Here is a 12,944-nt window from a genome sequence, read left to right as displayed (position 1 = left end):
CATAACCTCTTTCCTAGCAGCCACAATCTGTAACTTTAAAGGGGTTTTCGTGTGGGTTTTTTGTTGTGATTTTTCCTCATGGATCATTTTGTTTCTGTACCCCTATGAAATATGGCTGCTTCACCATCAAGGCTGCAACTTTGTTTTCTTGCTTCATAAGTTATTTACGGAATCAAGTCTATTCCCAGAGATGTCCTATACTCTGTGAATGCTTCCTCCACCTGATCCCAGTATATGAACTATATTAAGTTGTTTTGAACATGTGTACCTGTTGCTCTGCTGTCACCTGGGTGTACCTTCACCTGGGTTCAGAGGTCCTAAAGGGCACCACAGGATCAAAAAAAAAAAAACCCCAAAACAAACCGGGAAGCTTTAATCCATATGCTTCAACACCTCCTGGTATTAAGGCTGGCCTGCTCCTTTCTTTTGGCCCATCACTATGATGAGTATATTCACTGGCTTGTAGGAAGGGAAGGTGAGAGAAAGTGGCAGACCTCACTTTTGCTAAGATCTGCTGAAGTCTGCTTTTTTCTTGTAGACTTTGGAAGTGTGTGCAGGTACCACAGTCGTTTACTTTTATTTTATATTGGTTTCTATTTTACGCTGTCTGTGAAACGTCTCCTATTGTCAACCTGATATAATATATTGGGGGAAATGCAAGGATTACAACATTTTATTATTGGTCAAATTTTTATTTCATTTTTTTCCCCTGCAGTGGCTTCGGATTCATTTGTAATACTATCCTAAAATAACATTTCCATAAAGATTATGCATATTTCTAGTATTTTTATGATAAATCTGTTAAGTGAGAAATGGAACCATATGAGTTTCCATTCATTGCGGATTATGGTCTAAGAGAAAAGTGGGCCATCGCTAAAGGCAACTGTATTTGTGTTGGTAGACCTGGCCTTAGATGGGTCTTTGTTTTGAGTCGGTGATTTCATTTACTCCAGTAGTTTAATGTAAAGGTAAAGAACAATTTTTAAATTGTTTTGCAGAGCACCAAAATCTGCAGCAATTGTCTATTCTGGCATGTTGGCAATTCTTTATTTCAAAGGCCACTGAAATAGTCTAGGAAATAGTAATTTATGGAAAGGAAAAACACTGTAAATGCTTTTTGTTTTTTTAATTGCGGACGGTGTCTTTTTAATTTCTCTGCCATAACATTTCTAGTTGCCTTTTCCATAACATTTCTAGTTGCCTTACGCCAATAATATGACTGAATATAGTAGGCTGCAAGTACTATGGGAGACAAAGCCGGGGACTGTTGGTGGATTTATTATCTCCAAAGTGGGTCAAGGTATCTTATCAGAATTGGATTTCTTGGGATAAAATCGTGAATACCATGTCTTTGCTTTTCATAACTCCAGCGACCTGGAAGTAAGGCAGGGATATCTTCTAGCTGCTGATAGAGATGTAGGTAGCTGAGGGCTGACTTATTATCCTGCCGGCGCCTGTCAGAATACTCAAGCAGAGCGGGCAGCTCATTGGCTGCTGGCTCTGATCGCTCAAGAATTTTCCAGCAGGCTCCTTTTAATCAGCTGATCGAGGAATGCCGACAGCCCCACACACAAATGTGCAAATTCCGTCCGGTACATTAAAAACCTACTGAAATTCAACCAGTGTATGGGGGTCACCCTGGGACTGTAAGCAGACGGCTTATGGTGCCATGCAGCAAACCTGTTTGCCCAGTATGTGCAAAGTACAGAATACAATTGTTATGCACTTTATTTGCAAGGCCTTAATGTTTAGGTCAAAATCTAACCGTAAATGCCATCTTTTTAGCTCCATTTTGGTCTGTTTAAATATGCAAGTGAATGCATGTTGTTATATCTGTTAAATAAGTGCAAAAAATTCCTGTTGCTCCTGCCAGACATTTAGTGACCCAATCACTTCTTGTACACTTTGCCTGTGGAGCACTGTTATCTGTTAGCATTGTTCCCATTTCTCTCTGTGGATTACAAAATTCCTCCCTGCTATGTTATATAGATAAAGAGAGGGGAGGTGTTTTGTAGCCTGTTTAGGGTGACGGGTACATTGTTAGTGAGCATTGCAGCCCTAGCAATGGAAGTGTTACTGGCAGGATCCCTAGGTGAAGATAAAAGGGTAGGTAGTCTGAAGAAAAAAAAAATACAGCCACATCTAAGGACGAGTAAGTTGCAATATATTAAAATGTTTGCTTTTGGATACTTTTTAACTGATGTTTCCACTTGAATCAGAAAATTCCCTAGCTTCAGTCCAGTTCTAAAACTGCCTAGAAAACAAAGCAGTAGAATTATATCCTACTCCTTGTTTACAGGTCTTTGCTAGGTGATCTGTGTAGTCTGGCTGTTCAATCAAATACTTTGTAGGCACTCGCAAAGCAGTAATTTAAATCCATCAATTTTATTAGGAAATTCAATTAATAGAAAAGATATAAAATCATAATGTATGAATACTCCCATAATATGCCTCCCCAAGATTACCCCTTACTGTTACTTATTGTGTGAGTGTGTAAAAAAAAAATATATATATATATATTTGTTGCAATTACAAATCTTTAGGCATTCTCCTGTTTTATTTCTTTGGCTTGTATTGGTATGACACAAAAAAGTGTAGAAGGAAAAAAAGCAAAATCTGACACATTCCATGCAAAACTCCAAAAATGGAGTGGACAAAATTATTGGCACCCTCAATTTTTTTCCCTTGGAAAAAAATAGCTGAAATCAATGGCTTCCTGTAACCATCAATTAGTTTTACACCTTTCTACAGGGATTTTGGACAACTGCTCCAGGTCTCCCAGATTGGAAGGGTTCATTTTCCCAGCTGCTGTTTTGAGATCTCTCCACAGGTGCTCTATGGGATTTAGATCTGGACACATTGCTGGCCAATCCCAGTACTCTCTAGCGCCTAGTCTGAAACCATTTCTGGGTGCTTTTTGATGTTTGCTTTGGGTCATTGTCCTGCTGTAAGACCCATGACCTCTGACAGGGAACCAACTTTGACACTGGGCCCTACATTGCACCCCAGAATTGCACATTGCACCCCAGAAACCTCCACCATGTTTGACTGTAGGAACTGTATTTTTCTTCTTCTTTAAAGGCCTCATTTCTTTTACTGAAAACAGTAGAATGATGGGCTGCACCAAAAAGCTGTCATTTTGTTTAGTCTGTCCACCGTACATTCTCCCAAAAGGATTTTGGCTTCCTCAGGTAATTTTTGGCAAACTCCAATCTGTTTTTTTTTTTATTTTAAATGTTTCTGTGTCAGCAGTGGGGTCCTCCTGGGTCTCCTACCATAGCGTCCCTTTTCATTCAGATGGCGCTGTATAGTGTGAGCTGACAGTTGGACCCTGTGCCTGAAGGTGAGCTTGAATTTGTCTGGAAGTTGATGGAGGAACTTTATTCATCATTCAAACAATCCTTCTTGCAATATCTGATTAATTGTTCTCTTTCGTTCACGTCCAGGGAGAATAGCTACAGAGCCATGGCCTGTAAACTTCTTGACAATGTTGCGCACAGTGGACACAGGGACATTAAGATCTCTGGAGATGGACTTGTAACCTTGAGATTGTCCATGCTTTTCCACAAAAAAATTGGAATGCAATTATTTCTTGCAATTTGGAGAAGGCGCCAATAATTTTGTCCAGTTCATTTTTGGAGTTTTGTGTGGAATGTGTCCGGTTTGGCTTTTTTTCTTTTCTCCACTTTTTTGTGTCCTATCCATAGAAACAAAAGAAATAAACAGGAGACTGCCTAAACATTTGTAATTGCAACCATTTTCTGTGCTGAAGTGGTGCGTTATCTGACAAAAGTGTGTGTGTGTGTCACCGTTACCATATTTTTTGCTCCCCAAAAGGCGGCCAAAAAATGTCTGTGCGTCTTATGGAGCGAATATTCCCCCCAGGTCTCGACAATCTCCTGTGCCAGCAGCCCTGCCGCCTCAGCTGTCACACATACACCACACGCATCCAGCAGCTCCCGCAGGGGTGTGTGAGATGAGCCGGCGGGGCTGACGGTGTACCGGTAATCACTCACATGAGCAATGGGAGGGTAGGTGCCGCTTGTACTACTTATAGAGCCAGCGAAGCAGTGTTATTTACCTCTTCCATAATGCTGCTGCTGTCTTCTGTGTCTGACCGGCTTCTCACTTTCCTGTGTCATGCCACATGACAGGGAAAGGGAGGAGTCTCAGTATGCAGGAGTCAAACACGGGCAGCGGCATTGTGGAGGCGGTAAATAAAGTATTTTTTTCATTGCCTCTAAACAATACATGTAGTACCAGTGTCCCCCTACCCTCCCACTCATGCGTCTTATGGAGTGAAAAATACGGTGGGAAAATGAACCCTTCCAATCTGGGAGACCTGGAGCAGTTGTCCAAAATCCCTGTAGAAAGGTGTAAAACTAATTGATGGTTACAGGAAGCCATTGATTTCCGCTATTTTTCCAAGGGTTGTGCTACCAAAAATTAATTGAGGGTGCCAAACATTTTGAGCCAGCTGTACCCGCCCCCTCCCCGGCCGTTTCGCCAGTCAGCGCTGGCGGGGAGGGGGGAATCCAGCCCCTCCCCTGTCACGGCAGAGAGCCGTGACAGGATTGAGAGGTGAGCGAACGCTGGTATGTGTTCGATCTACTGAGCCGACCTGTGACAGTCTCATTGTCACAGGTCGGCTAGAACTATGAGGTGTGTGAAAAGCACTCGCCTCATAGTTCTACTTTTTAATATATTACAGTTCTCTTTAAAGTACGAAGGCACTTCTGTAGTACTTATAGCTGTATAAGGGCATGTGCTAACTGGATCGGTCTGACTTCAGTTTGAGATGCTTCTGAGATCATTCAAAATTTATTGGCAGGTATATTTGACCTCTCTCTGGGAATGTGAATGCAAAACCCATCTGAGGCCCTAATCAGCAAAATCCCACTGCTCTCCCTTTCACCCAGAACCATGTCTGGGGCCTATTTGTAAATAACTGAAAATAATTAGGTTAATAGACATTGTATACCAGTGGTAACTTGCTGCATATCAAAAGTACTTTTTTCACATAAAGTGCCAAAATTGCATGTCATAAAATCAAAGTTGAACATGAAAGCCTGGTAAAAAAAAAACCCCAAAAAACCTTGGTAATGTGGGGATTTTTTAAATGTTATTTTAAAATGATGATGATTGTCTGCTGGATCAAGTTCTTTATAAATCCTTTAAATCTGGTTACAAATAGATTATGTTAAAAAGAAAAACAACTATTAAGTGGCACTGCTCCTTTGACATTGCATGTAAAGTGACACTTGTTGGGTATTATTGGAGAGATATAATTTGAAATAAGGGAGCATTTCAACATTAGAGACACAGATACCAATACAACCAGACAAAGGTTCTAACCTTTTCCTACACAAAGGAATGAGAAGGGTAAAAAAATAGAAAGAAAATGCTGATGATTCCATTAGTCATGGGACCAGAGCTTCCACTGGCTGGCTCTGCCTAAGGAGAGAACATTTTTAAGGGACCCCAGCGTCGGACGGCGTCTCTCCCCTCTTTTCTACTACTACTAAGCCCTCTCCCTCCTTACCTTTACCTCCAGCTGCTGTGCTCCACTGCTGCTGGGTTAAAAAAAAATTCCTGCACGCACATGCTCAGGAAGGTGCCAAGTGCAAAGGGGGGGCCTGCGACTTCGCGACCCCCCTGTTCACTTGTGGGACCCCATATGGGGTCGCGACCCACACTTTAAGAAGCACTGGTCTATATGACCAGCCTTGAAGGGAGGTATAGTAGGTACCTTTTGAAGAGCTTCTTTGAAACCCAGAAGCCCAGGAACCTTTTGAATGCAAATTTCTACATCGGTTTTTGATATTGATCTTTGCTCCACTTATTCCTGCCTCACTGGTCTCTGAGACTGTGTCCATTTTGAGGTCCCTATGTGCATGTTAAAACTTTGGAAGCTTCCAGGGAGCTTTACAAAGCATATGACCACAAATGCAGGCACACATACTGAAATGTTAAAATAAACTATGTTACAGTGAGCATACATCCACCTTAATCTGGCAAATCAAATCCTGAGCGTAACATTCATTTTTGTGCAAGTTTTTGGAAGCTATTGCCTTGTACATCAATTGTAACCTTCATACAGAGAAAAACATTGTGCGAATTTTATTCATACCACTTTTGTAATGCATTGTACTTGTTTTGTTCAGTCTATGTATACGGCCACCTGTATTGTGCATATTTTTATGTTCTATATTTGCCATATTATATTTTTTAAAGTTCTGCTAATGTCTTCATTTTGTTCTTGAGCATTACCACATTAGACAATTTAACTTTAATCTAAAAGAGATGAGTAACCCTGACTGGCTTGGATAATAATTAATTTCTATTAACCTCACATCTTAAGAGTTTCAATTGGCAAATGGTGTCTTTTTATATTCCTTTGTATTGAATTTTCAAACCAACTTTTGATTTGAAGCTAAAGCCTTTTAAATTCAATAAAGGCGATCAGGTGAAGGTAGGCCTTCTCAAGCAAGACAGTGGATGAGACTGGAGTTTCCAGTATTTACACAGTATGCTTTTTTTATGAACCATTTCTAAAGTTCATACATGTATTCTATGCATGATTTAAGTGAAAAGATAACTGAGTTCTATACTTAAAATCTAACTACTGAAAGCTACATTCAGTGGACTTTGCTAGTCAGAAAAAAATGTTTTCCTCTCTATTTGCCCCTCTGTGTGAGCTGCTGGTGGAAGGTGAAACCGTCAATAAACCCACTAGTGTTTTTTCCTGTAATTATACAGGATTGATATAGCGCCAACAGTTTGCGCAGCGCTTTACAATATAAGGAAGACATTACATTACAATTCAAGACAAGATGGTAAGGAGTGGCCCTGCCCCTGATGGCTTACAATCTAAAAGGGAGGGAGAAGTGATACATGAGGAGGTAGCTGTGTGGGGGTGAATAAAGTTAGAAAGCTACCGCAATAAATAGTGTTTTATCTATGATTTGTATTGTGCATGTGTGGTTTGTAATCTAAAAGGGAGGGAGAAGTGATCACAATTTCCCTCATAGTTTGATGATCGTTTGCGTACCATCAGCATTAAGCTTGGGCAAGGAGATAAGATGGCCTGGCACTTCTGTTCAGACAGAGTAAATAAATGGTGAAAAAAAAAAAAGCCTTAAAAGTGTCCACTTTTGCAGTCACATTTGAGGAAACCACACTATGTTTTCCTATTCACAGAATACCTAAAAATAATTGGAAAAAAAATGTCTTACTTTTTTTAGATGTTTCTTTGGGCAGACTACAAGCTGCTCTGAACAATTTGACTGGGGACACACTAAGTTTCCTCTCAATACACAATGCAGAAACCAAGCTACTAATTGTTTTTTCAGTCATACAATAGTTAACACAAAAGAGCATTAGGGTACAGAATCTACCGCTGAGTTTGAGTGTTTAATCCAAGCATCCCATACCTTTTATTAAATTTAGAGGGACTGCCTCTATGATAGTAAACATAGATATTGCTTTACAGGCATTAAAAAGTGGTAAGCAGATAAGAGTGCATTCTGCATTTCTAGGGGCCACCTTCTCTACCAATCCCAATCAGCACAATTATGGTGATGAGGTGAAATTAAGAGAGTTAACCAGAAGTGCATATTCTACAATCTCCCATCAATGGGCAGCAATGGATGGACAGGTCCAAAAGATCTCGCGTAGAGCATTGACCTCTCCAAAAAGTTGCAGAAATATTATAGTTAAGTGTGTGCAATCGATGCTGTGTGAAGTAGGCTCTGTGCAACAATTCAAACTGAACCATCCGGTCTTAAGGTGCCCATACACTGCACGATTCTCGTACGAGAATCGTGCAGTGTGAATGAAGACGTGCGACCGTTTCTACTGTACGGCCGCACGTCTTTTGTCTAAGGAGCATGCTGGAAAACCAGCCGAAAATCTTATGATTTTCGGCTGGTTTGAATGATGCTCGGGAGACAAATGCCGAACGGCCTGTGTGTGCATGCGCACACTGCCCGTTCAGCATTGCAGTCATTGGAAGCCCGCCAGTACGATCTACCTGTCCAAGATGGGCAGATCGTACGTTTTTTTAAATGACTTTACAAGGTCTTTACGCAAGGTCTTGCGATGGTTGTAAAGTGTATGGCCACCTTTACACCGCAACAAGTTGCTTGAATGGCATGTCCCAGACATCCTCCCATTCTGCATCATCCAGTTCTGGAAGATCAACCGTCCATTTGGCTTGTAAATTTTCCACGTAGTTGGGTTTTGTAACAAATGGTAAAAGCAGGAGACAGCTTTTGAAAGGTGTTGCTTTCTAGCAAGAGATTCAAGAGCTGTACTAGTCACCTGAACAACACGATCAGGAAACTGATCTGAAAGCATGAGAGTTGCGTTTGGCCGAAAAAGTGGGTAGGTGGAATCAAATATTTACAAGGCAACATTTCAAGAGACGTCAATTTGTTATAACTAAGTATAGCTGGTAATATATATTTTTTTGTGCTTCACCCAGTAGTGAGGGTCAGGCATAGTATAAAAGTGTACAGTAGACCATCAGCACTAGAGAATTCATCATAAAGCCAGAAAGTTTTAACACACTGCAACCAATAGAGGCAGCCTCGCTCCAATCAGTGAAACAACTGCAGAAAACAAAGGACAGGGCTCCTTCCCCAGTGCAGAAAAACCTTTTTATTAATTGGGATTAAACGTATATGGATATACTCATAAAAGAAGCAGTATAGTGTTCATCAAAACATCCAAATGTCACTGCTGCTTTATGTGGAAAGAAAGAGGAATCCAAAAGACACATCGGCACTCTGCTCTGGTGAGAATCCTGCTGCTAACATGTTTCCAGGGATACGCCCCCTTCAGAGCAAGGCAGCCCAACTAACCATGTACTCTTATGGCCAATCACAAGGAAGTATGAAAATTATCAGAATCCAGAAGCGGCCACGCACTCACAGCAGAGCAGTGTGGTGCCCAGAGACCAAGCTCAGCCAATCTAATACAAGTAGGCATCTCTTTAGCAGCAATGAAATAAGCCTTAAAAGTGTCCAGTTACAGAGGGTGTTTGGTTACAGAGGATGCTGTATTTTTTCTTGCCCATCTGAAACCTACAGGTGAAACTCGAATAATTAGAATATCGTGCAAAAGTAATTGCAGTAAGTGCTGCAAAAGGGGCCCAAACCAAGTACTGAGTACATATGCATGCTTGTACTTTTCAGAGGTCCAATATTGTTCTATGTACAATCCTTGTTTTATTGATTGCATGTAATAATCTACTTTTTTGAGGTTGTGGATTTGGGGTTATTGGGGTTTTCATGAGCTGTAAGCCATAATCATCACAATTATGACACATCACGGCTTGAATTATCGTGCTTTGCATGTAATGAGTCTATCTCATATATTAGTTTCACCTTTTAGGTTGCATTAGTGAAATAAATGAACTTTGCACGATATTCTAATTATTCGAGTTTCACCTGTAGATAGAATAGCATTAAACAGTTTGGAGGACCTTTGTGAGGGTGTGTATGGGGAGGATACTAATCTTCCTCAAGATCTGATGAAACTATTGGATCCTGAAGTGAGGCATACGACCTTCAAACCCCCGTCCCCCTTTTTTCCAACTCAGTCCAAAGGCAATTTTGTGGCCACTTTTTACCACCTGGTACATTCAGCACTCAGAAAATTGTGTTTTGGAAATATAATAGGGCCTCTAATTTGACCAGGGGGAGAGGGAGGCCATTTAAGCTCCAAAGATCAACACTGATCTAGTTATAAAAGAAGCAGATAAGGGAGGGGGCTTGTTAATTCAGAACAGAAAAGACTACCTCTATGAAGCACGTAGGTTATTGTCTGATGAACAGACATACAAAAAACTTCTAGGTGATCCCATTATAGAATACAAGCAACAGCTCGAAAGTCTCCTTCAATGTTGTTTTAACTCGGGTGATTACTAAGACTGAGTACACATTTCTCTATACAGCCCATCTTTGTAGCCCCCACCTTTATCCATCCCGAAGGTGCACAATAATGTGCGGAACCGTCCAGGGAGGCCAATTATAGAAGGCAACGATAGCTTTTCCTATATTTTAGCCAGCTATATGGACTCTTTCCTACAGCCACTTGTATGGGAGCTTTCCTCTTTCATTAAAGACTCTGGTCATATCGTTGAGCTTTTGAGTCGGTATAGGTGGGAAGAAGGTACATTTGGGCATCTTTGAACGTTTCTTCATTATACGCCTCCATTGAGCACCAATTTGACATTTGGGCAATACAATACTTTATGACTAGTTCTAGGACCTTCAACTCTAGACAGGCAAACATCATCTTGGAAGCCGTAGAATTCTTGACACATAAATATTTTTGTTTTTGGGATGACTGCTATCTACAGCTGCAGGGCATGGAGATGGGCACCCGATTTGCCCAGAGTTATGCAAATTTGTTTACAGGTTGTTGGGAACTCCACCACACTTGGAACAATAATCCTGTTTGGGGCTCTTCACTCGCTACATTGACCATATCATAGTCCTATGGGCTGGTCTGCAGGATAAGTTGAGGCCTTTGTAGAGTACTGTAGGGGTAATCCGTATAAGATAGATATTACTTATGGGATGGATGAACACACATTAGTATTTCTTGATTTGGAATTAGGGGTGGGCCCCGATGGTAAAATCATTTCAAACACCATTGGCTAGCAACACATATTTACATGTCAGGATTTGCCACCACCTCAAGTGGATCAAGAATGTACCGGAAGGTCAATTTGGTTGCCTAAGGAGGACCTGCATGACTACCATGTGCAAGGGGAAATTCTTAAAAGGAAATTCCTAGACAAAGGGTATAATGCTGATCTAATAGGGCTTTTCTTAAACATCAATCTCTTTCTTTTAGTAAGACTTCCGAGAATGAAAGGGCAAGAGAAAATTTTGTCATAAGATTTTGTACTCTGTATAATGATGGAGCGTTCAAGATCGCCAAAATATTAAAGAAATACTGGAGGATATTGAATGAAGATCCTGTATTATCAGAATCTCTCCCTGAGGCCCCTAGTATAGTTTAAAAAACCCCAAAGGATTTAAGAAGCTTTATAGCACCTGGCAGGATCAAATCGGCTACATGTGCCAATACTGGAAAAGGTCTTTGGGGCAGAAGGGCTGTTTTAGATGTAATTCCCTGAACTGTGGAGCTTTCCCATATTTGTGGCACAGAAAAAAGGAGGCCTGAAGTTCTAATGGAAAAAACTTCCCCATGCAGGGCTGACCTGAAGAGACATGTGGAGAAGGAGTATCAAAGAAGCAGGTAGTACCATTACCTATCACTCTGAGCAGGAGATTCGCAAGAGGCACCACGAGAAAGGGATCAAATACAGTCAGCTAAGGTACAGCAGACTGTATTTGATATCCTTCTCGTGGAGCCTTTTGCGAATCTCCATAAATGATTGACGACATTACTGTATCTCAGAAGAGTAGTCAGCAAAACACAAGCATTTTTCTATACTGTAGAGATGGTTGTGCTCTTGCTGCAGCTAGAATTTTGTCTTGATCCCTGTAATTCAGCAGATGAATTTTGAAGGGCCTGGGCAGGGCCCCGGGTGCAGCAGAGGGGACGGTGTGCGCCCGTTCTACCACAAACGTAGGAGTCATATCACGGAGATCAAAGAGCATAGTCAGGAAGGTCTCAGAAAACTCTGCAGGCCGCTGTCTCTCAACAAGTTCAGGGAGACCAAGCACATGAATGTTATTGCAGTGCAGTCTTATTTTCTGTATCCACTGCTATCTCCTGTAGTGCTCAGAGTTGACATTGTTGACAGCACTCTAATCTCCACAGAATACACTCGCACTGTTTCTTTAACATGGGAAATCTGACCCTCAGCCTCCAAATGCGAGAACGGAATTCATCCATATCATGGTGTGGGAAGCTGAAATCCGCAAATAAGGAGTCAATCTTGGTAGTGAGTGCCTCCTTACATGTAGTAGCTGATAGGATTTCGAAGCCTGAGGAATATGGAGCTGGATCAGTCATGGCAGCGGCCTGTGTCCCTACCAACAGCTTACTGCACTCCACCAGAACAGCTAAGATGGCCGTCTTCTAAGTGCCACGTGCAGGGCCTGCAGAGGCGGGAGAGGGTTTCTGCTTGCCAGGGGACATCAAGACTCTGTCAGATGATGCCCCCAGATGCAAAGGACAATACTACCCCAGAGGATGAGAAAATCAGTCAGCTCCAGGATAAGCACAGGATAAAATTATGAAGCTGTGCTCCTCAGACACACGTCTGCTTGAGATCACATGCCAGCCACGCCCCAAGCAACTAATTCTTTAACCCTTTGTTGGGACACACAGATGGTAATTTATTACAAAAAAGCTGCTCCAGACATACTCTTGAGCAGTTGTCAATTGCAACCAATCAGCTTCTATTTTTCATTTTCAAAACTTAGACAAACTTTAAATAGAAGGTGATTGGTTATTATGAGCAACTGCTCCAGATTCTGCCTGCTCCAGTTTTGATGAATTTCCCCCCCACAGTGTTTTAATCTGTTACCGCTGATAATGAGATCTGCCAGCACAGTACAGTCAGGGTTATTTATAGTAAACAATAAACAATAGTAAGCTTCCTGCAGTCCCCTCCTTAACATTACATTGGGAGAGAGCTAGGTATGGCTTTTAAGCAAGTAAAAGTCCCATGCAAAGCAAAGGTTTCTTGGGAGTTAATATTGAGGGTTGGAGTATAATATCAATTTTGGGTGTAGGGAGGGGTGGCCTCCATGAGACTTGTGACAGAAAGTGCTTGGATAAAACTTTGGATGCCTGCATGATAGAAGGCTGCACTATCATGGTTTACACTAAGCAGACAAATCACATTTTGTATGTGGTAGAAGTTTATGATGTACTCCAACAACTGCAAGAAAACTGTTTTATTCTACAGAGTACTTTGCTTCATTCTGGTCCTGTAAATCTCATGTGTTGCAATT

This window comes from Nanorana parkeri, unplaced genomic scaffold, assembly GCF_000935625.1.
Source record: "Nanorana parkeri isolate BGI_ZX_2015 unplaced genomic scaffold, ASM93562v1 scaffold165, whole genome shotgun sequence".
NCBI classification, from domain to species: domain Eukaryota; kingdom Metazoa; phylum Chordata; class Amphibia; order Anura; family Dicroglossidae; genus Nanorana; species Nanorana parkeri.
This window is presented reverse-complemented; position numbering follows the sequence as displayed.